This window comes from Bactrocera dorsalis, unplaced genomic scaffold (assembly GCF_023373825.1).
Source record: "Bactrocera dorsalis isolate Fly_Bdor unplaced genomic scaffold, ASM2337382v1 BdCtg007, whole genome shotgun sequence".
NCBI classification, from domain to species: Eukaryota; Metazoa; Arthropoda; class Insecta; order Diptera; family Tephritidae; genus Bactrocera; species Bactrocera dorsalis.
Genome location: NW_026038058.1, coordinates 150743 through 175996, shown reverse-complemented (window position 1 = coordinate 175996; position 25254 = coordinate 150743). Strand labels below are relative to the sequence as shown.

The following is a 25254-nucleotide window of genomic DNA, read 5'->3' as shown; positions in this document are numbered from 1 at the left end:
AAAATTAAATGACACTCATATTAACGAATAAATCAAATGCAGCAAACATTCTCAACAACGCTTCTCAACTAAAACCCACTAGCTCTCAAATAAATAGTCGTACATCGCCTTAACTCGCAGCAGGACTGTCAAGTGCTCTTGCTGCAGACCCTTGTCATTAAGTAAACATGTCCATAAAATAACCTCAAACGCCTCAGAATCGCAATGTGAATGCGGCAAGGCTCCCGCATACCCTCACCTACACCTTATCATCGACATACATACATACATATATTCAAACACACTGTCTGCTTGTGCGCGTTCAGCTTTATTTGCTCAATGGCAGCGCGACATTTACGTTTAGCACCATTGTGCTCCGCTTAAGAGCCGCGCGACTCGGCGCGTCACAGCACTCGTATGTGTTGCAGTTAACGCGCAATGACAGTGGAATTGTGAAAATGTTTCGTTCCCGCTCGAGCGCTCAATAAACGAAAGCGCTGCCACACATATTTGTGCATACATGTTTGCATGTGTGAGTATTAAGCACACAGCACGGGCTACTTGATGTTTATGCGAGGACACTACACTATATCAACGCGACTGCATCGACTTTGCTGGCTCTATGAGGGCTTCGGCATTGAGGTAGAAGCGTTTAGAACCCAAACGCATACCTAAGCTTGGCCGTGTACTCACACAACTGGCTTTAGTTCGGTCTATGTATGTGTGCTGTGTATGCGGATTGTGTGATCGGTTCGTTTTGGAGTACTTTCAGACATGTTTTGGTTTTGTTGCCGTACGTCCTCAAGTGCCCCATCAGTCGCACTTTGGTTATGGCCAGGTCTTCGACGTGACTGTTCCTGCGGCAGTTGGTCGACTTCGTAGGCTGTAGTTTGGCTATTGTGGTTTTTGTTATTGTTATTGTCTTAAGTGTCGCATATCACTGAGAGCTGAAGTGACCATACAAAATTGTCACATCATTATTGTTATTATTTTGTCAAGTGCTTTTTCAAGTACAGCATTGTGGAGTACGAGTTTAGGCCGCTTTGGGAGGTCTTGGTTTATGACTTTTTCAATGAAATTCATTGAAATACTTCTATTGACAATACTGTGAGGTCTGCTAAACGATTTTATGACTACAACGTATTCACACAGTTAGTAATTCCACTGCGTCTGAAACCGTGGATGCGGACGACCACAGTGGTTTGATATCGGAGTGGATATCGCATCGATGGAGTTAGTGGCAAAAGTCAGAAAACAACAAAACTCCAATTGTACTTTTTAGTTTCTCCAAAATCGAATTTTCTCAAAAGCGGTCAGCCTTTAAAAGTTAGAGTGTCTTACGAATCTGAATTGAAAACAATGGATAATTGAGAAATGAAAACGACAATATACACTGCTGCAACGAATGACATACATATATGTTTGTATATATATGAAAAAGCTCTCTGCTGGTAAAAACGATGGGCGATGAGCGTTGCACCGCCCACTTTTTGGTGAAATCACATAACTCGAGACCCGACCGACTGATTTCGACTATATTTGGTACGTGACCTTGATCTCATATTCAAAGTAGGCGAAATTGGACTACAACTACTCGTACTTCCCATATTACACAGTTTTAAATTCCATTTCATTCTTTCACTTTCCAGTGTACAAATCGAAAGTAAATAATATAACGGGTAACAATTTATTATAATGAAAATAAATAAATTTTTGAAACATGCAACTTACGACCAAAAATTGTTCCAGCCCCCAAATACCTGACCCAGTATCTATAGTGACTTTTGACCGAAAATATCGATCAGTGGAGTGATATATACTTGTAATTGAAATTTGGATAGAATCCTTTCGTAATAACAGTATATCTATGTGTGTGTGTAAAATGGGTTGAAAAGGGTCAGTACTTCCCTGAGCCCCCATATATGTATGCACCTATTGCAAAGATTTTCGAACTTCCGCGTGACTTTATAGTGCATATATCGGTCAATATTTGAGCTATTGGAAGAATTACAGAGCGTGTATTACTCATAAGAGTGTGTCTTTGTGCCTAAAATGAATGAAATCGGCCGAAAACTGGACCTAGCCCCATGTAACTAATATCGGTATTTGGAAAATTCGGCTGATTTTCCTCCATGTGATTGATGATTGTATGTGAGGTACCTTAAAGAAACCCATTTTACATTAAACCCATAAAGATTTTTTAGTATCAGGTCGATACTATCCCTACTACATATTTCGTTTTTCGTTTTTCTAACAAACCTTATGCTGAATGTATATAAAATTGCTTGGATTCCGTTTCTCTAGTTGACATTTTACATCTTAAGTGTTTTCCTGACTTTGATGCCTCCAAGTAGCAAGAGTATAAAATGCTCGATTACACCCGAAATTATCCCTTCCTTACTTGTCTTTGTGCTTTTGCTGACCCTTGCTTTGCAAAAGAAGTTTTGTATGTCGTTTGAATTTACTCAAGTTTTGAACACCTGAAAGCAAAAGCGATTCAATTCAGCACTTTGAAAATAGTATTGCTGCGATATGGCAATATCAATGGCCACTCGTATGAACACTTTTCTGTATTTATGTGTGTAAATATGTTTGCAAATTATGTGTGCGGCATTTGAAATGACATTACAAGTATGTAATTCGCGATGGCCGCGGCTACAGTCACTGTGCCAAATTGCCATAATTGTGCTGCGACACATACACATACATATGCACATGTATTGGGTCGTTCGCTAAGTAAGTAAGTGTCATTTGATGACAATATAGCTGATATTATTGAATTTTTTTCGCAGACAACTTCACACTTACATCTGATCTAGTCAGGCTTGTTTTTAGAAATTTTTGGAATAGTTTTTTTTTGGTGCACTATCAAGGATGGAAGATTGAAAAAAGCATTTTCGGCATATTTTACTGTCAAAATTAGTCTGCAAAATGTGAGGAGGTGGATAAAATAAAGTTGTTGTCTGTGCAAATCATCGATTAAGAAATCAAGAGATTGCTGAAAGATTTAATTTGTCTAACGTGACCGTTCACATGCACAGCATCTAGGTCTAGGATTAATTTCAAAGCTTGACACATGGGGTTTTCAAGTTCTTACAGAATAAAATTTGCTTCGCCGCATTAACGATTGTGATTTGCTTATCAAACGTCAAAGAAGTGATCCATTTCTGAAACGCATTATATGTAACCGTCGACGAAAGGTGGATTGTTTATACATATATTGTCTGTTTGGTGCGATTTCGAAGTTATCGCTTGTTTTGAGCCCTACAATACAATCGTAAATTCTGAAGTTTACTGTGACAAATTGAGTGCAGCACTCTAACAGAAGATCCCAGAATTGAGGAATTGAAAAGATGTGGTGTTAAACCAGGTTAATATGAGACTTCATACAAGTTTGATGGCTAGCTAAAAGCTTTTGCAGCTTGTATGGGATGTGCTACCACTTGGGCCAATTTCTGCCTGTTAAGATCAAATAATTTTTGAACGTGGAGTCACTCTCTTGTTCGAAGGATGGGAAAAGGTATTTAATGAAAATAGAGAATATTTAATTTCATAAATTATATTTAATAAGAAATCGTGTTTAAATTGCAAAAATTATTATTATTTTATTAAATTATTACCCAGTGAACGACCCAATATCGATGTGTGTGTCAGACATACATATGTAGGTAATAAGACTGCATGTACAGTTGCATGAAATTCAAGTTACTATTAGAGAATGTCGCCAGAAGGCTGACGATGCGATTGAGGTGGCGGCAATTTAACAATTATTTTCAATGAGAATACTTAGAAAATATATATGGCGAGATGTCCGTAAAACATTATTATAAACCAGTTGGGACAGACTACGAACTTAGATAATATGTTTTATGAATTTCAACCGGAAGGATGGACATCTTCACATACATACATATGTATCGCTTGCAACTTTGTTGGATCAGGGTTGCCTCATATGAATTTTGTATTTTAATATACATACTATATCTCACTTAGGCTATCAATTTGTTTTTATTAAAGTCAGAACTCAACTCCAACTTCTCTTAATTATTTATAGCGCATCGTCACGTGAGGTATGTACTTATCTCTGCAAATCAATTGATATACAAATATACTCGTACATATTCACATAAGAGAGTTAAAGGAACGATTGTAAAGAAATGCTTTGGAAGAAAGAGCTGCCATGTCGCCATATTGCCATTGTTGTTGGTTGTCATTTCGTGAAGTGACAGTTGCACCCTCTTCGTCATCATCACCGACAAACCACTTAAATTGTCGCTCTTTCCGCACTCGTTCGATCATTCTGAAGCTCCCCGGAGCTCCAGTTGTTGTTCGCCGTTGTAGCTTTTGTCTCGTTTGATAGCTGCTTAAACGTATTCGTCGATTTCGAATTCATGTGAGTACAGGTATGTTCGTACACAGGTACACAGGTACACGTTGCGCTTATCTCACGGTGTATGCCTGAAGCGAAGTGACGTAGTTGTCAAGTCATGACACTTTCAAGCCGCCATTTATACAATAATGTTTTTTTTTTTTGCGATTTTAGCCACAAGGTCCAGTTGAATTCAGTAATAACAGCATTTTCACTTTTTTCATTCGAACAGTAACAATAAAACAATTATGAGTGTGTGTTTTTATCAGCAGAGCGATTAGTCGCTATTGAGAAAATAAGTTCAAAGGCATAAACTTGCTTGGCTTATTAAAAAATTGTAAGAGCCAATGAGCAAAATGTGATTTAGTGAGTTTATTCCTCTGTTTCTGAATTGCCACTATTTTTTCTAACTAACAGAGTCTCCACGAGTTATGTACGTTATTCCATAGAAAATTACTCTAAATTCTTGGTTATTCATAAAATTTTTTTCCTAGTTTCATGCATCTATGTATTTAGGCAAGAGAAATCCCAGCTAAACTTTAAGAAATTTCGAAAACAAAATTTTTGGTTTGGCGGTTGACAAATTAGGTATTTCTAATTTCCTAGTAAAGCCACAGAACGTCACTCTATTGGGAACATGCGTCTTCAAATGAGTTCGCGGAAACACAAAAAAGTCGAATATGTAATAAATACTATCCAAACAGATGTTATATGCAAGTTGGCAGCACTTCGGGAGTAAGTTGACAACAAATTGTGACACAAAGTTACCAAATTAATTTGCATTAATGGTTTTTTGTGCGGCTACCTTGTCCGAATATGATTAACGTGGGACAATAACAAGTTATGCTCTTTGGTGGTCGAAATTTATCACAGCGGCTTAGGCTTGGTCACAATCGAGCCAGCTATTAAATTCATCGAAAAGGTCTTATTTGATTGCTTACTTTTGTTATGGACCGAAATCCGAAAGAAAAGAAAGACATAAAAACAAATCGAAAAGCGTAAAGTAATTAAAAAATTATAAAAGGTGTCAACTTAGCTATTCGCTTGATACTCCTTTATTGCCGTGCCGCCACAACGCTCTCAGTAGCGGTACTTCATATGCAAATCGTTGTAGGCGCTGCTGCGGCTTCATGAAAGGTGTAACTTATACATGTATATACATACATACATACATATGAATGTGTGTATGGAGTGTGTGCCTCTGTCACCGTGCGGCATTTGTCGGCCTCTATGGCTGATTATCTGTGCGGCGGTGGCTGGCGCGTAAAGGTCACAGCTGCTACAACAAAGTCATTGGCTTTATTGCCTTACTCTTTCGGGGAGCTGGATACCTATGATCCAATTTGTTTGATTAAATGCCTTGGTTGCTCATTAATTTATCTTAGTCACACGTGTAAGTACGTGTATGCACACATATGGTCTATGCGGCACACGGGAGGAGACCGCACAGTTGTTTTAGACCTATACTAATCTGGCGTTTCGATTTAAAGCAAAACTAGTTTTCTTTGTCGTTTAAGCATCTAATTTTATTATATCCACGCTGCGCGCCATAAGTTTAATGTTTTTTGGAGAATTCACTTTGAGCGATTCGAGGCGGCGATAGCGCTGCTGTGCCAGCTGCTTATCAAAAGCCCAACCATAGTTAGGCTCAGAATCGATTCCCATCTCAATACCGATTGAAAATAATGTGCAAATACTTCTAAGCGCTCTCTTCACTTAACGGTTGTGAAAGTGAAACTCATCCACAAGTATTGACAGAAGAAATCACTAAATTTTGCATTTTTCTTCAACTATTGGTACAACTTAAAAAGTTTGACGTTCCATTCACACATACAAACACACATACATATATATGTGCATGTATGTAAATTTAAATGAAATAACAACTTTGCTAAGATTTCTACAATTAAGCATTCCACCGCTGTAGCCCAGAGCTACACACATACCCGTTTACATATGTACATATGTATGTATGCGTGTATATATAATGAATCAATGTTAATTTAAACAAATCGTTTCCGCTTTTGTACCAGTCACAATATCTTCAGGGCTCTTGAATATTTAAACCTGTGTTTAAATGTCCGCAGACATTTTTGAGTTTTGCCCTGCGTATGTTCACTGCTGCCTCTAGTTACACCCTTTATTTCCGAATTGGGGCACATTTGAACCAGAATTATCTTATATCACCAGATTATTATTCTCACAATTCTTTCTGTAGTGTCGAATTTTTAAAATAGATTTTTTTTTATTTCTGCAGATAGTATTAAATTATCTTCGATGCTGCTTGCCATGAAAACCGTTAGTCAACAACCCGGGATTAATATGTCAAGTACTATGGGGTACCTATTTCCATGTCCATGGATAAATAGATGAGCTATTGTTAGTCACCATTTCAGTCAATGGTTTTCGGCAAATGAAATCACCGCCGGACAGACAAGAGATATTAGAGAAAAGAAATATGAAGAACAGTTAAGGATTGACTTTAAGCAAATTGATGAATGAAAATCATAATTAATGATTTGAAAAAGGTAAATACGAATTTGACTCGATGCCAGACGATTAGACGATTAGAGTCAGTGCGGTGTGGCCATGGGGGACATCAGGGCGTCATGTGAGTTTACCTCAAGGTTGTATGCTGCTTGACGGATTTTGGTCTGCTTTTGCATGCCTTCGATGATGCGATGAAAATAATTTGTATAATCCGTTTACCTTAGGCACCGCTCAATATGTGTACATACATATGTATAAAAGTCAATATTTTAGTATATAATGTAATACATAAAAGTATGTAGGATTAACTCGAAGTCGCATTTTAATGTTTAGTGTAGTCAGAGTTGACTTTGAATGCTTGGAATTTCTGGAAGCTTCGAGAAAGTTCGGTTGGTCAAGAAAGAGTGTAGTCTCTATTGACAAAGGATTAACATTAAATATTTTGCTTGTAATTACGAAATATTTATTTTTAATGTGTGCATAATTTTAAACAATAAAAATATTTTATTTTATGTTCTCTAGCCGTTTTTGTTCGCCAGGTAAAAAAGCATGAAATTCTCATAAGGCGCAAACACAAAGCGAAATCAAATCGGTTATACACGGTTATTACAATCCAATAATAATCATCAACTGCATCCGTTATGAATGTCAACTGTATTCTCTCAGCTTCGAGTGGCATAAGATCGTCTAATGAATGAATGACTATTAATAGTTCGACACTTTTACGAAGTGAATACACAACCAAATGTGCAATTGGTGGGCAAACGATGAATGAAACAAAACGAATCATTAAATCGTAATTAAAACCGACCCAAAAAATGTCATTAATATTTAACGACATCTGAGAAAGGGTGATAGTTTGCGCTCACGCTCCTGGCGATGGAAGACAAGCAAAGAAGCAATGATTTAATGAAGAAGCAGTGTTTTACCGTATTTACTGTATAATACATAGATATTTATTGTCATTGGGATTACTAACATACATTTATGTACAAATTGTATGCACATTTGTGAATAATTTGATGCGTGTTTATCCATGGACCATGTGCTTTGGCTCAGTCCCCGTTGTTGCCAGCGGTTTTTTAGTTGGCGGCAGCAGGTTTGTAGCTGCGTCGCTCGCGTGTGAGTGAAAACCGACCTAACTGCCCAATCGCTTGTGTGTGTACGTGTGTATTCATATATTTGTTGTTATTGTGCAATTATAGCGGCAGGGAAATGACAGTAACACTTATGGCTCTGTTAAGAATCGTCATCTAATACCGACTTAATTGCGTCCGATTAGGCTGCTGAAGGTGATCGAACTTGTAGTACAACCACAACATAGCGATTGTTTCAACGCGTCAAAAACATAGTTTCGACTTATTATTTCAAACTAACTCATGACGATCTCTCGTAAATTCAATAAATTAATGTGAATGTTCGTGTGCGGGAAAGGCGGTGAAGCAAACTATTTATAAACTACTCTACAACTAGTACGGACAGACTAGTGGTTCAAAATAGTCATGAAAAGAACTTCTTCTGTTGTGGACCAAATCCAAAATCAAAGCAAATTTGTTGATAAACGCCTGTGTATAAAAATGTTACTAGTTAGAAAATTTGAGCAGAAGTTCAGTATTTTTGCGACTAGTTCGATTTCGGGCAGGAACGCCTAGTTGTGTGATATTTAATTGCGGGTAACGTGGTATGTTGTATGTGTATGTAAATGCAATAAATGTGGATGTGTGCACATGTGTGTGGCCAACACACGCTGACACCGCCAAGGTCTCGCTAATAACGACCACAAGCGCTGATTAGTCATTTGTCAATCTTTAGACGAAATTTCAAAAGTGGTTCCATATTAATTATACGTCTGTGTATGTGATCGCAAGTGCACGCCATGTGTGTGAACGCAAATCAATTGTGGTTTCATAAAATATTTATTTTTGGTAGTTTCTGCTTCGTTGTTCTTTTGGACTGTGCTTATCCCGCTGTCTCACTGTTGTATGTGTTTTGATTGGCTTCATCTGCACTCTGGCAATATCTACATATGTGTGTGTGTGTGTATGCTGGAACAATGGGCTAACGTTAATGATATTAACAATAGATTTTGCGGCTTTCATTATTTTTTCCGTTATTGTGTTTTTAATAATTGCAGGTTTTTGTACTCGCGGAACATGTTGCATAAGAGTATGACAAATTAATTCACCTAACATTTTAGGATAATCCAAACAGATAAAAGGGAAAGACAAGTTAATTCCGATGATTTCCGTCATTTGTCTGTGCCATCTGAACATTTCGAATATGTAAAAATGTAAATTTTTATTAAAATTTTCCTACCTCAGTCAAATATTACTTATACAATGGTCAAAATAATTCTGATATCTGACAACTTCCTTCCATAAAAGTCTGAAAACGGCCCTTCGGTTGCCTTTATTAAGCGGTCTTTAAAGTGGGCCTTATCATGTTTGTCGAATTTACATATACTGGGCAGTCGAAAAAGTCTTTTCGTATTTCTAATCAAACTTCAACTTATTTTTTTTTTTTATTTATACTAATAAATAATTAAGCAAATATGTACCATTCCATACCATGGTCTAACACTTTTTTCATTTTCCTGCTAGAGACATTATTCCATCAATGCAAATCGAAATTTCGAACTTTCTACTACTTCACTTTTTAATACAAAAATTTCAAAAAAAGCGAATTTCTTCATTATTTTCAAAACACTTTTTCGACTACCCAATATTAATAACTTTTGTATCATACTATCGCGCCCGAGGTTTGTCTTTCCTTACATATTTGTATGTATACGAATGCTCATATTTATTTGTACTTATATTATGATACTTCCGCGTTTTGTTTTCGTTTCGATTCATCATGCTTAGAAGCCGCTTTTTGATTCCGATTTTGAATGAAACGAAAAAACATGAAAATGGCGTAAAGGTCGTAGGCGGAACTTATCTCGTCTTCTTCAAATAGGCACGCAATTTTTTCCTTTACTTCTCCACTTAAACACTTGATAACTGTTCTGTTTAATGAGCACCACACGTCGCATGAAACAAGTTCAATGTCAAGACACCTAATAAGTTCAATGAAGTTATCTGATTGTGGAATAAAAAACTGAACTTGGGTATCGAAGCGCCTAAATCATAATTTCGCAATCAACAGCAAAACGCTTTAGATGAAAGGAGAAGGTCTTTAGAAATAAAGACGCATTTTTCAAATCTTAAACCAATTCCAGCTCTTTCGGGGCTTTCGGAAGGCGAATGTTTACGTAAAAAGGTGTTGCCGTGCTTGTTTAAGTTGCGGGGCAGCCAGACTATCTTTTCACCATTTTCTTAAAAATCAATAAATATTCAGTAGTGTACTTAGTAGACCGTCAGCACTCTGAAGCTTTGAAAATGTGTCAAAAAGTTAAATAAAACACCGTGTGCCTTACGCTTTTGCGAACATACAAACATATGTGTATATAGTATTTACATATGTATATCGAATTATGTGGTATTAGTTATGGACAGAGTGACGAAGTTTGATATTATAAACAGCCCGTGATCGCATTCACTTTGCATCCATTATAGTCGGATAAGAATGGGGAAGATAATAAAATATTAGTTAACGCTGTTAAGCAGCTTGTTAGCGACCCTTTGCGAGGTTGAAAGCATTTTTGTCATTTCAGTTAACGCGCAAATACAAACACAACGAACGCGACACTGCTCAAAGAAATCGTCGTTCAATCGCCAAGTCAAGCTGGCGATCACAAATCGATCTGAGCAAATATTTGGGAGTCTCATTAGCGGCGCGGTTTATGCACTTACTACTGCTCTTGAATAATCCATGTATGTATGTATATATGTACATATATGGCCGTGGATGGCGGTAAAGGGGGAAGTGTTTGTTGGACACTTGCCAACGGAATATTACGTTAATTCGATGTTGACTCTTGGCTTATTTTTCTGCCAAACGTTTATTGGGTGAGCAAATATTTATATTAATGAATTTCGTTCCCTTTCTTCACATGTGTGGGCTTAATGAACGGTCTCAACTGCAATATCGACATGGAAATTCAACAACAAGGGCTGCGAAAATTGGCAAAATGCTAATTTCCAAATGACATACACATACATATTCATTATTTCTTCAAAGTGTGCCTAGAAGTCCCCGTCATCTTCCGCCTTGAAACGATGAAATCAAAAAGCAGGCAAAATAAGACACCAGCTTTATTTCATTGGTCAAAAGAAAGCCGTAGTCAGGCATTTGAGTAGCGGCTTCTTGTATCACACTAAATGCGAGGCGATCTCTTGACACTGTGCGCGTGATTGCACCTGATCTTGTCTGTACCTGTGGAATATCTCGAGAATTCGCTTTCAATGAACGCGACATTTGAACACAAATTAATCTCTCTGGAGACACTCATGTGTTCATTGAACAGCTCACTGCACACTAAACACATAACGGCGATAGTCCACTGCGCATGCGCCACATCTCAAGCTTTCATGTAATCCTTCTGATCAATTTCAATTAAGCTCCTTGCTTTAACTTTAGTGTATTATTTCTTTTAAGGTTTAAGAACGTTGTCTTTTCCGCCTTTCATGCTCTTCGTTTTTTGTCAACTCCATCCGTCCATTCATCTCTTGCTTGAAGAGTTTGTAAATAATTTTGCACTTGGTTTCACACTTTAAATTATTTTAATATCCGCGCTTCCAGTTTTTTCAGCTCGTGTTCGTATTTATGTTATTTGCCTTTCTAACCATGCTCCTCGTCCTCCCGACTTCGCCCCACTTAGTGTTTACTTTGTTGCTGCTTTTTGCGTCAGCGCTGATATTTTCGCACGCTCAACGCCTTGGTGTGCAATCGCGTCAGTTCATCTTCGGAAAACTGCCTTGTCGCACCAGCGATCAGAGCTTCCTTCGTGTTTTGTGTGTTGTGTCTTGTGTATTGCGAACGGCACTCGCCGCTGTCTTCGCGTCAGTCGCGGTTCACTTGTTCATCATTAATTTTCTTCACATTTCACATTTTTTACGAATGTTATTGAGATTCTTTACTACTTCCTCACTTTGGTTAGCGTTTTCCTTTTCGTCGTTTGCTCGTTTCTATCATAAATTCACAATCGAGTGAGTTCGGTCGTTTGCTTTTAATTAATCTATCAAGTCATTGATTAAGCACTGGGCCGCCTTGGGCCTTGCGGAGCCCTTGCCAAAAATAAGGTTCTCATTATGGGGATGAGGTTGAAATGAAATGTCTTTCAGTTTGTTCGAACACATGAACTTTTTATGCCACATTATTTTCATAAACCTATTTTACTATAACCATAACATTCGTATTTTTGTACATACTGAGTTTTTTGTGTAAGGAAAAGAGATTTTCACGCCTACAGCGACTGCTTTTCACACAATTTTCGAAAAGTTTTCAGTCCGACAAGCACCTCTACAGCACATTAGCAGTCATTCTCAGCGGTGACCAACAATCAAGTAGCTACATGAATGGCCAATTAAATTTTTCTGGAAGAAATGTATGGAAAAATCAATTTATGTACAGACCCCACTGAGTACTTTGACAAGCACGTTAGCGGTAACTTTAGGTGGTGATGAAGTCAAGCGCAGTGTTGTCTCTGCGCCGCATGGTGTACAACTTTTGAAAATCCTTCAAGTAACTCCAAATTTGTGGTGTTCCTTTACGTCTCAATAGCGTGCAACAAATAATAGAAACTTCACAAAAAGTTATAATAACTAGAATGTTGAAATAATTCTTAAGTTCAATAAGAAGAGACCATAGCCTGTAAGCGACTGCAACGACTGCAACGACTGTTGGCTGTTGGCATTCGGCTGTCGCCTGTCGCCCGTCGTGTCACACATTGGACCTCAAACAACCAAATTGCTTGCATGCAACATCAATTTGCCATATTGTCAGTTAGACAGTTTGCGCTGCAGCGTGCTTCAGTGTAGAGTGTTCGGTTTCTTTTTCGTATCGTGTCCACCTGCCGCCCGCCCCTTTCCCGCGTGCCTTTCGTTTCGTCACTCTGCTCCAATTCATTTAAGAGAACTGCCTTGACAGCGCTGACATTTTCTTGAGTGACGTATAAAATGATGTCGTGTCGCTGTGTTGTTGGCTCTTTGTTGTATCGGCAGGTTTAGTTATTCTGTTGGTTTTGCTATTGTTGCTGTTTAATTTCTCCGTTGATGACAAAGGCGTTGACTGTTTGAATTCTTACGCCATATAAGCCGTTCAACCCCTCTGCCAGCCACAGCCCACCGCCACAATACTGCACACTAAAATTGATGTTGCGTTTCGCTTTCTCAAACATTTCTAGTTGCTCACTTCAATGCCGTCCATAATGTTCAACCCTTCCCGTTGTTAAGCAATTACAAATTATTAACTAAAATTGTCCTGACATTCCAGTCATATGTTCCAATTACTCAAGGTTCCTAGAACTCAGCAAGAAATTATACAGTTATGACCGAAACACGCACAAAAATATATTTCTATTGATAGAACTTTTCAAAGCAATTTTAAAGCCTGCACTATCGACTGTGCCTTTGAATAGAATTGGCCGTTCTCACAGGGTTTATCTGGAAAGTAATGTGACTGATTTACTTCCGTCACGACTGTACTATCCAAAGGGAAAACGATGCTTATTGTCTTTTTTGACATCAAAGGCATCGTCCACCATGAATTTGTTTCTCCAGGACAAACCGTTAATGAAAATTCTCAAGAGGCTAAAACGAAGGGTCAATCGGGTCCTACAAGACATCGCAGCCGATTGGATTAAAACTCAATAAACGCGGAATCGCTGTCCGCCTAAAACTAAAATTGTATTTTTTTTCGCTCTCACGAAAGTGATAGCGTAACTTATATATTATATGTTCGTATATGTAATAAATAATGTAAATATGTTTGCCATTTTGTACAAATATAATTTTTAAGAAGGCATTCTCTCAGTCCACAGAAGTTGGTGTTTCAGCGGCAACAGTCGCCAGTGCTAAGTATGCTAAGTTTATTGAACGTGGCAAATTTGTCAATCAAAACAATTTCAATTCATTTCACAGCATTTAATTTTATTTCGTTTCTTCTTCGGCAAGCAAGCGGGTAAGGAAGTTCATTTGCAGTAAACCACTCGCTTCATGACTTGCATGTATGAAATAGCACATGTACATATGTGTGTGTGCGAGGCACCTTAAGCAGCACTAGCGGTCAAAAAGGCGCAATGCGACGCAAACGGCAAAATTGGGTTTTTATAGCTGCGGGTTGCGGGCGGTGATTTACGAATGGCTAACCGGGCCGCTGTACCTCGCCGAGCGCTCGACACGAAGCGACAGCCATCAAACGAGTTGTGAAACCAATTCAATCCATGGGAACCGCACGATTGGTTGTCATTTTGTCAACAAATTGCAAAACGTACTTGCCGTAGTGTGTGCACATGCACGTACATGCGAGTGTGTGTGTGCCCACCGATATACGCGTATATCATGTGACACTTGTGTGTGTGTGCTCGTAGGTGGGAGTGTGTGTGTTTCAGGTCGGCTTGACATGGGAACCGTATGAGTACATGACCATAACGTGGCCATGTGGTCATGTGGCACGCAGGCACTGGCGGTTAATACATGTAAGTGTGTATGTGAGTACCGCCAGCCCAAACGTGCCGCGCAGCAATGGTATCGAATGTCGGCAAAATATGTGGAGAAAATGTGCAAAAACTTGAGACGATTGTATGTGCATATAATAGTTACATATTCACACTATACATACATGTCTACATATGTATGTATATATAAATATATATCTATTTGCTGGACGTTGGAGTGGATGCATTTATGTGTGTAATACAATTGAAAATTTGCCCGGAGCGATGGTAATTGGTGGCGTAGCGGGCAAAACAAAATGCAAAGAGCGCGAATGACGCAGGGCTGGTGCCTATAAACACACACCAACGCAATGCCACAACGATCATAACGGCCGTAGCAAAAGCGGCAATAGTCAGAGCCAACGATATCTGAGCTTATTGCGCCTTGCCATTGCCACTGTCGTCGCCGCCACCACATTCGGATATTGTGATTTGAGATGAATGAGGGCCGGCCATGGGGTGAGAAGTCAAATCGCAAGTAAGTGCTGCAAAGTGGACGAAACTCGAAAGAAATGTGCGTCGCGTAAGTGTCATTTAAGCGGCTTAGCTTGAGGTTTCGAGACGAATTTGCTGACTTCCTCATATGCCCACATGTCTATGTATGTACAAATACATATGTATGTACATGTGTGATTGTTATGGCGAAGACAAATGCATGGCGGTGTTTAATGCTGAATCCTAAAACTCAATCTGGCCAATGCAAAGAGGAAAACAGCAAAATGGAATTTGTGAATAAAATGTTATTTCCCGCCTATTGCACTCTCTTTTCTTTCACTGTAGAATGTCGATCACAACACGCCGATCGTCGTGGCTTCCTGCCATGTAGCGCTGGCAAGACCTGCACTGCAATCAAGTGTGAGTGAGTAAAGTGTGACCCGGAGCCATTATTTCTGATTGTGTTGAAAGCGGCTCAAGTATGCGGTAATCGGTTTCAATTTCGTCGATTTGCAGTTACGAAATCTGCCGCATAAGAAGCAAATGATTAGTCGAAAAAGAAAGAGAAGACATTTGATGGCAGAGAAACACGTTTTCGTCGATCATCACAACGTTGCCTTGAACGGGGGACGGACAGCAGCTCAAGGATACCGTTGCTGTGCTCGCTTTCCGCCTGCAGTGCGCAGCCCAGGCGCCTGAGTAGCAACGACATGGCAACGACAGCAACACATTTCGCTCCACCACAGCTAATCCCATCGGCAGCAAGGTGAATTGCACGCGGCGGCGTATGTGTCTTGCTCAGGTAATTCAATGTAATTGCTTTGTGACTTATGAGCAATTTTCACTGCTGCCTCGACTACGCCGGAGTTAGCCAGGAGAATCATTGCACAGTGGAGTTTGAACGGATTTCGCCGCTTCGTGCGCGGTTGCCCTATTTTGACCTTGCCATAAAACTGCGGAAAAATGTGGAAGGCGGGCGGTATTATCCGAAAATAGTTTCTTGCAATTGAGCTCAGCGGTATTGCGGCAATATGGATCAAAGTAAAATGCGTGAATATTTTAAGAAAAGCTTTTGAGATATTACAGAATGAGTGAGATCATAGACTAGCGTCCAGGAGTTAAATATATTGATTATATTACAGTCTAGAGTTAAAATAACTGTAAAGATATCACATGGCGTGCCTCAATCGCATCACTTTAAAGCACATCACATTCGGTCCATTTCTTTTGGATTTTAAGCCAAAGCAGGAGGAGGTTCTCTAAGACTGACGTCATTAATGTCGCACATATTAAAAAAAACGTGTCGCTCCAAATTAACTGCTGTTATACAAACTGTTATACAAATTTTTCATTAAATCCAAAATTTTTTAAATGGCAAACCAGTTTCTACCTCCAATTGTATGGTACTAATTTCTGAATTCTAATATTTCTCATTTGTCATAATTATTTACTCTGCATTAATACATGCATGTGTGTGTGTGGTGAGTGGTCCAAGCGCCAGACTCTGTTCGGTAATCACAAGAAATACGCGAAGGCATTTCTCTGACAATGCCATTCATATACATATGCATGTGTGTAGTATGTATGTAATATCTTATAATGTAAACAAATAAACTATTTACTCTTTGGCATTACTCCACTCATCTCACATGCAAACACCTTTCTATCTAAGTAGCGCAATTGTTGCTATTAAGGTGAATAGGGAAGAGTAATATTTCGCACTTGCACAGTTGTTGTTATTGTGAAATGACGTTGGTCACTCATGGCGCCAGCGCAAGATCATTTAAGAAGACTGCGAACTTGGAGCACCAATTGAAATCTAATGGAAAACGCTCGGTTTGTGTTCCAAGAAAGGTTCTGCTCACGAGCACCCTTTATTTCGGTACGCAGGCTTGTTCGTTGTACACAAATATCGGTTGCCGGTAAGCGAAGCGACTCTGCTGGTGATATTTTCGCAAATTGCTTTTGCTGTTGCTCCAGGTTGGCGCTCTGCAGTCCAATGGTTCGCCGCAGCGTACACATTCGTATGTGTTCGCGTCGGTACGCTTCGCATGCGTTTGCTGGTGCCTTCACAGTTGCTTGACAAGCAGGAAATTACGTGCAATTACATGTCGTTCGCGTGAATAAATGCAATTGTGCGACAAACGTGACGGCGTCGTACGTGCTGTTATTACCAACAGACCCTCATTTTACGAACACTCAGATGGCCATCCGCTACACCGCTGCATTGTCCTTAATTTCTTATAAAGTTTTACTGTTACCTTTGGAAATTATATTACATATGCAGATTTGTTTATTTTTTTTTAATATTAAGTTAGCGTGTTTCCATTTGAGCTTCTTCGCAATCCTAACGACGAGCGATTTTAAAAGAATAATTGGAGGAATGCAGTGTTTGCATAAATCTATATTAAGTTCATTTCGGCTTTGAAAAACCAAATGCTTACTAAATCAGAATATGTGACTAAGAAATTATACTTCATGAAAACCACTCCCAAAGAAGGGACAGAAGTAGAGCTCCGCTGTTGCCCTCTCTTAGTCAATACTAAGCAACTCTAAAAGTGCCTTCTGCCATATAACTTAAACTCCCGTTCCTTTGGTGGTGTGATCGGAAGCAGAACTTTTCGTTTTGGCAAGCAGAAGTCAAGAAATGAAATAAATACTGCCAGTCGTGATAAAATATATACATACAAATCTGATAGCTCTAAGCGTTGGGCTGTTAGCTTAGCTCTTGGTTTGATTTGCTGTTACATTTACTCCAATTAGTACTTAACTCATATTTATCAGTTTTGGGTATATAGGAGCTACCCATGCTGTACTCTGAGAAGAAGTTCATGAAGATTTCGAACAGAAATTAATACTTATAATATGTACCTTTGACTTGTGGCAACTCTTTCGAATAAATATGTGTAATATCAATTTTCTTAAGTATCTTTAAGCCCATTAATTTATGTTTATTCATATACATATATGTATGTACATACATACATACATATGTGTATGTCTTTTCAAGCTATCTATTTGTAATTAACAAATAAGGAGCGGAGCGGGAATTTCTGATGGGACCAACATTATATGTATGTATGTATGTAAAGAAAGAGTGTGTTTTTAATTGGGGGATTATATTGTACATAACGGCGATATCATACATTGTATATGTATATATATTATTTAAATTTTATAAAGTATATAGATTTATATCTTTAGTGCAATTGACCAGTTTGTATGGCAACTATATACTATAGTGGTCCGATCTGAACAATTGGTTTGGAGATTGTAGTGGAGTCTTGAATAATAATCTCTGCTAAATTTTATGAAGATATGTTGTCAAATAAAAAGTTTTCCATATAAGGAGTTGAATTTGAGTGGTCACTTTGTATGACAGCTATACATACGTAGTTGGGCAGAGTCTTTGGTAGACAAAAATGTGTGCAAAATTTCAGATCGATATTTCAAAAACTGAGGGACTAGTTCGCGTATATACAGACGGCCATGAATCTAAAGCGACTCAGCTCGTCCCGCGGATCGTTTTTATACGTTTAAACATTAAAGGGTTTCCGAAGTCTCCCTCCGGGTGTTACAAACCTCATGGCAAACTTAATGCGGGGTATAAACATGTTTAAACATTTCTAAAAATTTAGCTTGATTTCGCGCATAAAAAATATGTACAATACAGGGTGTTCAGAGTTAATAAATGGAGTAGTTGGGTATTTAAATGTTGAAATGTTAAAACAAGGCGGTGGAGAGGCTTTAATTAGTTTGTGAAATTGCTTGAGTTTCGTGCGATTATCCACAAAAGAAATACACGCAACGGCATACAAGGCATCCAAGACACACATTCACAACCATGCAATGTTGCATTGCAAGGCGAATAGAAACACGTACAGTTGTATTTGACTGCTGTTACAAGCACTTAAATACTCGAACAGCTACGTTCATACTTTTCTAAGTACGTAAGAGCAAGCGTGTAGACACGTAAAGGTTGTGACACATCATCATTATGCCGGCTAATCTCAGCTAAAAGCGCGAATTAAAAAAGTTGTCGAGCGCATACTCAAGTTTGCAAGCGGAGAGGGCGGTGGGTTGCTTGGAGCGGGAAAAAGTCGCAGCCCGGTTCAACCCATTTGCGATAACTAATTTGACGGTGCTATCAAGATGCATACGAATTGCGATGCACAAAGTCGAATGGCATCAACAACAGCTGAATTATTATCAATTTACATATATGCATATGTGTATGTGTGTATGCATGTACATATGTTGTAGGTATATTTTATGAGATCGTTGTAACGGGGAGGAAGGCAACGTTTTACTACTTAATAGCTGATAAACAAGGCAAACTGCAAGCTGGGTTGGATAAGCTGCGCCACTGAAAACGTCACTCGATGTGCGGATAATTGCGATGAAACGACTTTGTTCTGCCAAGACACCAGCTTAACTTCGGGTCACCACGCTTAGCAATGGCCGTGAAAATTGTAGGTGGCATGTTGCATGTGTAGTGTTGTTGGCAGCACACCTCAGCAACTCGATAACAATTTGCAAGCAGGTGTTTCGATACCATTTGCAGCCTAATAAATAAAATATGGTGAACAGCTTTCCAAATATATGGGGATTAATGTTGCACAAGAATATAGGTGTTGTTATTTTTACGGTAGGGACCAAAAACAAGAAGCTATACACTTAAAATGAATTTAAAATGTCTGGTGATATTTATTCAGAGTTATAGCAGTTTTAGCAGCCTTTAACATAACCGTTATTAGGGATGTGTGATGAGGCTAAATATGATTTTCACAATTCAGTACGAAGTGCAATTGGTTGCTATAGCTTCAGTAGCTTCCGAGATGATCTAACGTGGGAAGAATAAGTGGACAGACGTATATCAATTCATCTAATTCCCTTTATCTATAATGTTTAGTTAGAGCTCTTAAAGCAGGTAGCAGTCATATTAACGAAGTAATGTAATACACCTATTTATATATATGTATGTGTATGAGAATATACTTGAGTATCACAAGATCATCACTGAGTGTTTTGTATTGTTATCTCAATTTTTTTTTGTTTTTTTTTTCATTGTTAACTTTTAGATAAAAGTATATTTCTTTCAGCTGAGGCACTTTTCCTCATACTTGCCTCAACTGATGGTAAAAACGGGCCAAAATCGTGTTCATGGCTATATAGTACATGTATAACACTCAATTCATATGAATGGTAATAAAGGATATTGCAAATTTTGAGAATCCTGCATTTGTCTTTCCAAATATAAATCAATACCGCTGTTGCCTAATCAAGTTGCATATTATTTAGATATGTTGCATGTAGAAATCTTATTAAGATGGATACATAATTTACTCTTATTTTCGTTACTTCATGATGCCGTTAGTTTTACAAAAACACTTCTAATTGTTGTCTGCGGTGCTTTTCTCTTATTTTGTGATATGACGGCCATTTAAAACAAGGCTAATTTGCGACGCGCGCGTTCATTTTAATGATTGTGCGTTCCCACCGTAAAATAACTCTAACTTTTTGGCCCTTCTTACATACGTGTGGGAACTCTGAAGGGGTTCATTTCGTTACTATAAATTCATAAACTTTAGTCTGCATCTAAAAAATCCAACAAATTCACATCTTTGGACATTTTCCACGAGGCCAAGCTACATATATGTATGTATGTAGTTACACGCAGACGATTGCGCTTGCATTTCTTCAAATGTGTCTTTATAGAGCGCTTCAGGTGGCATACTTTAATGTTTATGTTAACTGCTAATTACTTTTATTGTTTTGCTTTTTGTTAAACGGTCATATTATGATCTTAGACAGAGAAATATTTTAATTTGGTATGCACGTCTTAAATGTGGCCTCAAGCATATTTCTACATTAAAAATTTTTATGAAAGGGAAAATTAGTAGTCAGTTAAACTGCGTTATAAAACTGGAACCAGCCATCCAGATTTCCCTTATAAGAAAGCTTTGCACATACAAATTGGGATAAATCCATATACATATTAACCTAAATGGGTTTGATTACCGAAGAGTGCTCCATTGCAGTTGTGCTTCTGGTTTTTTCAGGCAACATAAACAACCACAGCGAGTTCATTGATTTGAAACACTACATGTGTATTTACAATCATATATACATTTGTACACATGTGAAATTTCGAATAGGTCACCTATTGGCTGGTTATGCAAAAAACGACTGCGTTTCAGCACCAATAATTAGCTTTGACATTTAATTAGCGTGAACTTAAAAAATAGCAAATATGAATTGCGAGGCGTAACGGTGTGAAATTATTGTAAATACATACATACATATGTATGTATGTATATGTATGTATGTATATGGTCGGTGTGTTTGCTCGCCAAACAAACACATTAAAACAAATAAAGTATTTGCACCGGCATAGAACTATTCCACTTGTATACACATAGACACATATGTATATACACATGTTTGTATGAATGTATGCAAATGTAAATCGCATGCGAATTTTACAAAACTAATTAGAAGTTATGCATGTATGCATTGGAACATTTGTACATATGTATGTGCTTATGTATCTGTATGTATGTGTAGTTCTCAGCTTTTTGTAACGTCGAGCGCTATCGATTTCCTATACCGAAAAATACGGGGTGGTGCGGAGGTTGAAATAGGGACAATCACTTTATTAACGAGCATTTGCCTTTTTATGACCCACAAATTATTCGAAAATCTAATCGATCTGAGTTGTGTAAAAAATAGTGCATCGCGGAAAGCAATTTTCACTTGTATTATTTCAATAAATCGTTTATTTATAACATTTATGTATGTACTTATGTACATATGTATGTATATGTGTGTATATGCGGTTCATTCGAAATTCCATTGCTTTCGTTTATTGTTTTTGTGTGCTATTTCAATATTAAACGATTTGCTTTTTTAATTTATAAATAAAATTTTCAGGTATGTATAGCCGATTTGATTCCCTACTCCGAATGTCGGCCGTAAAAATTTATTGAGCATTGTTCGGTGGAAACGCATATAATTGCACAATTAAATTTTGTAAATTTCACGCAACACTAAATTAATTACTGCACTAGCAATCAAATAATGTGCAAATAATGCAACACTCTTTTTATTAGTGCAAAGGGAAAATGTACATACATATGTGTGTGTGTGTGTTCTAATAGAACTGTTGTTGCAAACGTTATTTTTTGCATAATAATGTCTAACCTTTGAACTCGGTAATGGAGGAGGTGTTTTCAAATTCTTTGTCACGCTGTCAAACTGCCGTTATTCCACATTCACTTAGTTAAACTAGCTCTAGGTAATTACTTGTGGTTATTAAGAACGTCAGCTCACCTGTTCAAGGAACCCGTGTTTATATCTCCAAAGTTGAGCAATGTTAGAAAACGAAATTCCGCTGCTGAGCTGTTTCAGTTGTTTTCACTTTTCAACACTATAATCGCTGAGCTTCAGTACTGTAGTGACCGATTCTCTGCAAGTATTTTTTATCATTAAGCATTAGTTGCCAGTTTAGCGAGATAACGTTACTCTTTTTCTAATTATGATTATTTTCTTCAATAAAAAACTATTCAAATCACAGCACTGAGATTTTCAAATGAAGCATTAGCAGTAGATCTATATTCGTAAGCCAAGCGAACATAAATATATCTATGCATACATATTTACATGACTTTGTGTGTACTTTCATTTTAATGTACTTTTAGATCGATTTTCACTTTATTCTATGCTCATTATCAATATTTTTTATATATTTAGTTCTCACATGAACATGTGGCTGCGATTAGCGAAAAGAGAAAATTAGCAAACTTCTAGTTCTTATTAGTTAGTATTTGTTTAATATCGGTTTTATTCCATTTTTCAGTTTATTAAATGCTTCGCGGAATTCTGCAGGCCACTGCCGTAGTTGGAAGCGAAACTCGAAAACTTGCCAGCAGGCATTATTAACAACAAGTGCAGCAACAATTACGGCGGTCATCGGCAACATTATCGTTTCGTCGTTCTTATTCTCATCGCCAATTGTCGTTGTCGTTGTCATCTTCGCTGCTGTGTCGCCATTGAATTTGCGACTTTTGTACAATACCCGACCAGAGTCGCCGAGACCCACACATGCACACACATACACTCAGTAAGGCACTCGCTAATGCTTCACCACCATACACAGGCACTTGCATATTTCTCCATATATTTGTTCAGCACGCCTGCAAACGCACACACGCGCGCACACACATGGATGCAAATTGCCCGCATTCGCACTCTAAGACCTCACTCATACACATATACACACCCTGGCTATTCACGAAACTGAAATACATAACACCCATAGCACGGCTACCAGCTCCCAGTTCCCAGCTCCCAATGTTCAGCGCCCGACAAGGGCTTTGCCATATATCCACCTACTAAAACACAACAATAAAACAACACAAACACCAGCGAATACGACTCAGCCAATGACACTCGACGACAAAATTACGAAGAGAGACGACGAAAAAACTCCATAAAAATGCCAGTGCGACAACTGCGACAGCAGCAGTGACAGTGGCGGCGGCAGCGCAGCGGCTGAGCAGCGAGTAAAGGAATAAAAAACCCACATCACACCACCACCACCTAATCAAGAGTAACAACAACAAGGCTGAGAAATGCAAAAGAGTCGCCAACCAACACGGGAGGAAAAAACTAAGAATTGACAAAGACGACCGACGTTGGCGGTGGGAAGTTGGTGAGGACTGGAAAGCGTCGTCATTGGCGTATGTTGTTGACGCTGAGGAGGTGGGTGGTAGGGAGTGTGACTTTGCTGCCACCGTCGCAGGAGTTGTCGTTGGTCGTTTTTAAAATGTCGCTGGCAAGGAGTGATGAGCTCCATTCGGCCGCTTGCTTATGTAAGTGCTGTTTGGTTGCGTTCTCGGGCTTTATTGGTGTCTTTTTAGGGGACGTTTTTTCTGTGCTGCTTCAATATATTTTGCACTTTGTTGTTCATATGGTGAGCTAGAATAGTATGAATTCTAGTAATGGTAATGATGTTGAGTTTTTTTGCAAATATTCGTTTACACAATTTTTTTGGAATTTTATTTTTGGAGCACATTTTCTTGTAAAAAATTTGTATTCAGTAAAAACTGATGTTTCTATCACAAACAAATAAACTTGTATGCATCATTAAAACGCTATTTTTCTTGTAGTTTAATGAATTGCTTATATTTACACTTTTTCACAACAAAATTGGATTGATGTTTTATGAAATATATTTTTTCGTAACACCAAAGAGCGATTGTGTTTTAGCGACGGTAAATCGTTTCGAACCTCGTCATCACGCCACAATGCGAACAGCGCTTCGTTACCGTATCTTCCGTACCGTATTGTATCTGCCTGGCTAGCTATCTGTATCTGTGTGAACAGCGCGGTGACGTATCGTGCCGTGAAGACTCACAGCGAACGGGTGTTTTTTACTTTTTGCTGGAGTTCGACTGCTACGTCGTTCTGATGTCTGACAGTCTTTGTGGTCGCCTTTTGGTGGTTGAGTAACGCAGACAGCGGAGCGCGTACATTCGGTGTCGAACTGGCGAGTCGGCGAGTCGCAAGCCACTGGAGTGACTACTGGCAATACAGTAATGGACGACCAGACTGCTGTGCAGTGCGACCATCGAAACAGCCATTCGAATGAGCCAACAGCGAAAGCTAACCCATATCATCTCCAACTGTGCCTCAATCCATACACTCTGAGTTGTTGGGTGACTGGTGAGGGGTCGATTGGAGCGGCAGAAAAGCCGCAGCCCTAGCCACATCCACATTTATTTATCACAACAATTCTGACCACAGACGTAGCCACAGCGACGAGCAGTAGCGAGCGCCAACGTTGACTGAGGCTGAGAGTTTCAACATGAGTTTAGGCCTGACACCAAGGCGGCAACGAAGAGAGCGCTGCGTAAACAGCAAATGAGAAAAGAGTATTTTGCTGCACACACACATTGCTTCAATTTTGTATATAACTTTGTTCATATATATTAAGAGAGTGCATATCTTCAGGCTTTAATAAAAACTAAAATGCACTTGACAATGGAGTCCTGAGTTTTTGGATCTATATGAATACATTAATCAAATATAAGTATACCTTTTTTCGATCTAAAAGCGAAACATCCGTTTTATATAAGGATAGTTTATTGACAAATCTGTAAACATAGTTGGGTTTGCATCCCCATTTTATATTTGTGATGATTGTCATGAAGAAGCTCAGGTTTTTGTATCTAATTCAATCTGAAGATCTTATTTAAAACTTCTTTTTCGAATGCACATTAAAATCAAATATTGTGTGGAAGGTGAAGACCATATTCGGATAAATATATTACTATTTAATCTCTTGCTTTCTAAATCAAATGAATATCAAATATGAATGGCC

The 25254-nt window shown here is 38.4% G+C and overlaps 1 protein-coding gene across 10 annotated transcripts in view; it reads right to left on the bottom strand.

Moving 5' to 3' along the window:
- Positions 1-24932, bottom strand: part of LOC105228273 (uncharacterized) — a 30597-nt gene extending 5665 nt beyond the window's left edge. The window contains exons 1-2 of one of the 10 annotated variants that reach the window (XM_029551088.2): positions 24064-24932; positions 22203-22641 (exon numbers count right to left, since the gene is read on the bottom strand). The gene's annotated coding sequence lies outside the window, so the exon portion shown is untranslated. Of the gene's footprint in view, positions 1-22202 lie in introns of all 10 variants that reach the window. The other 9 variants (XM_029551089.2, XM_029551091.2, XM_011208045.4 and 6 more) reach the window with 9 other exon arrangements.
- Between the last annotated feature and the right edge of the window lie 322 nt (positions 24933-25254).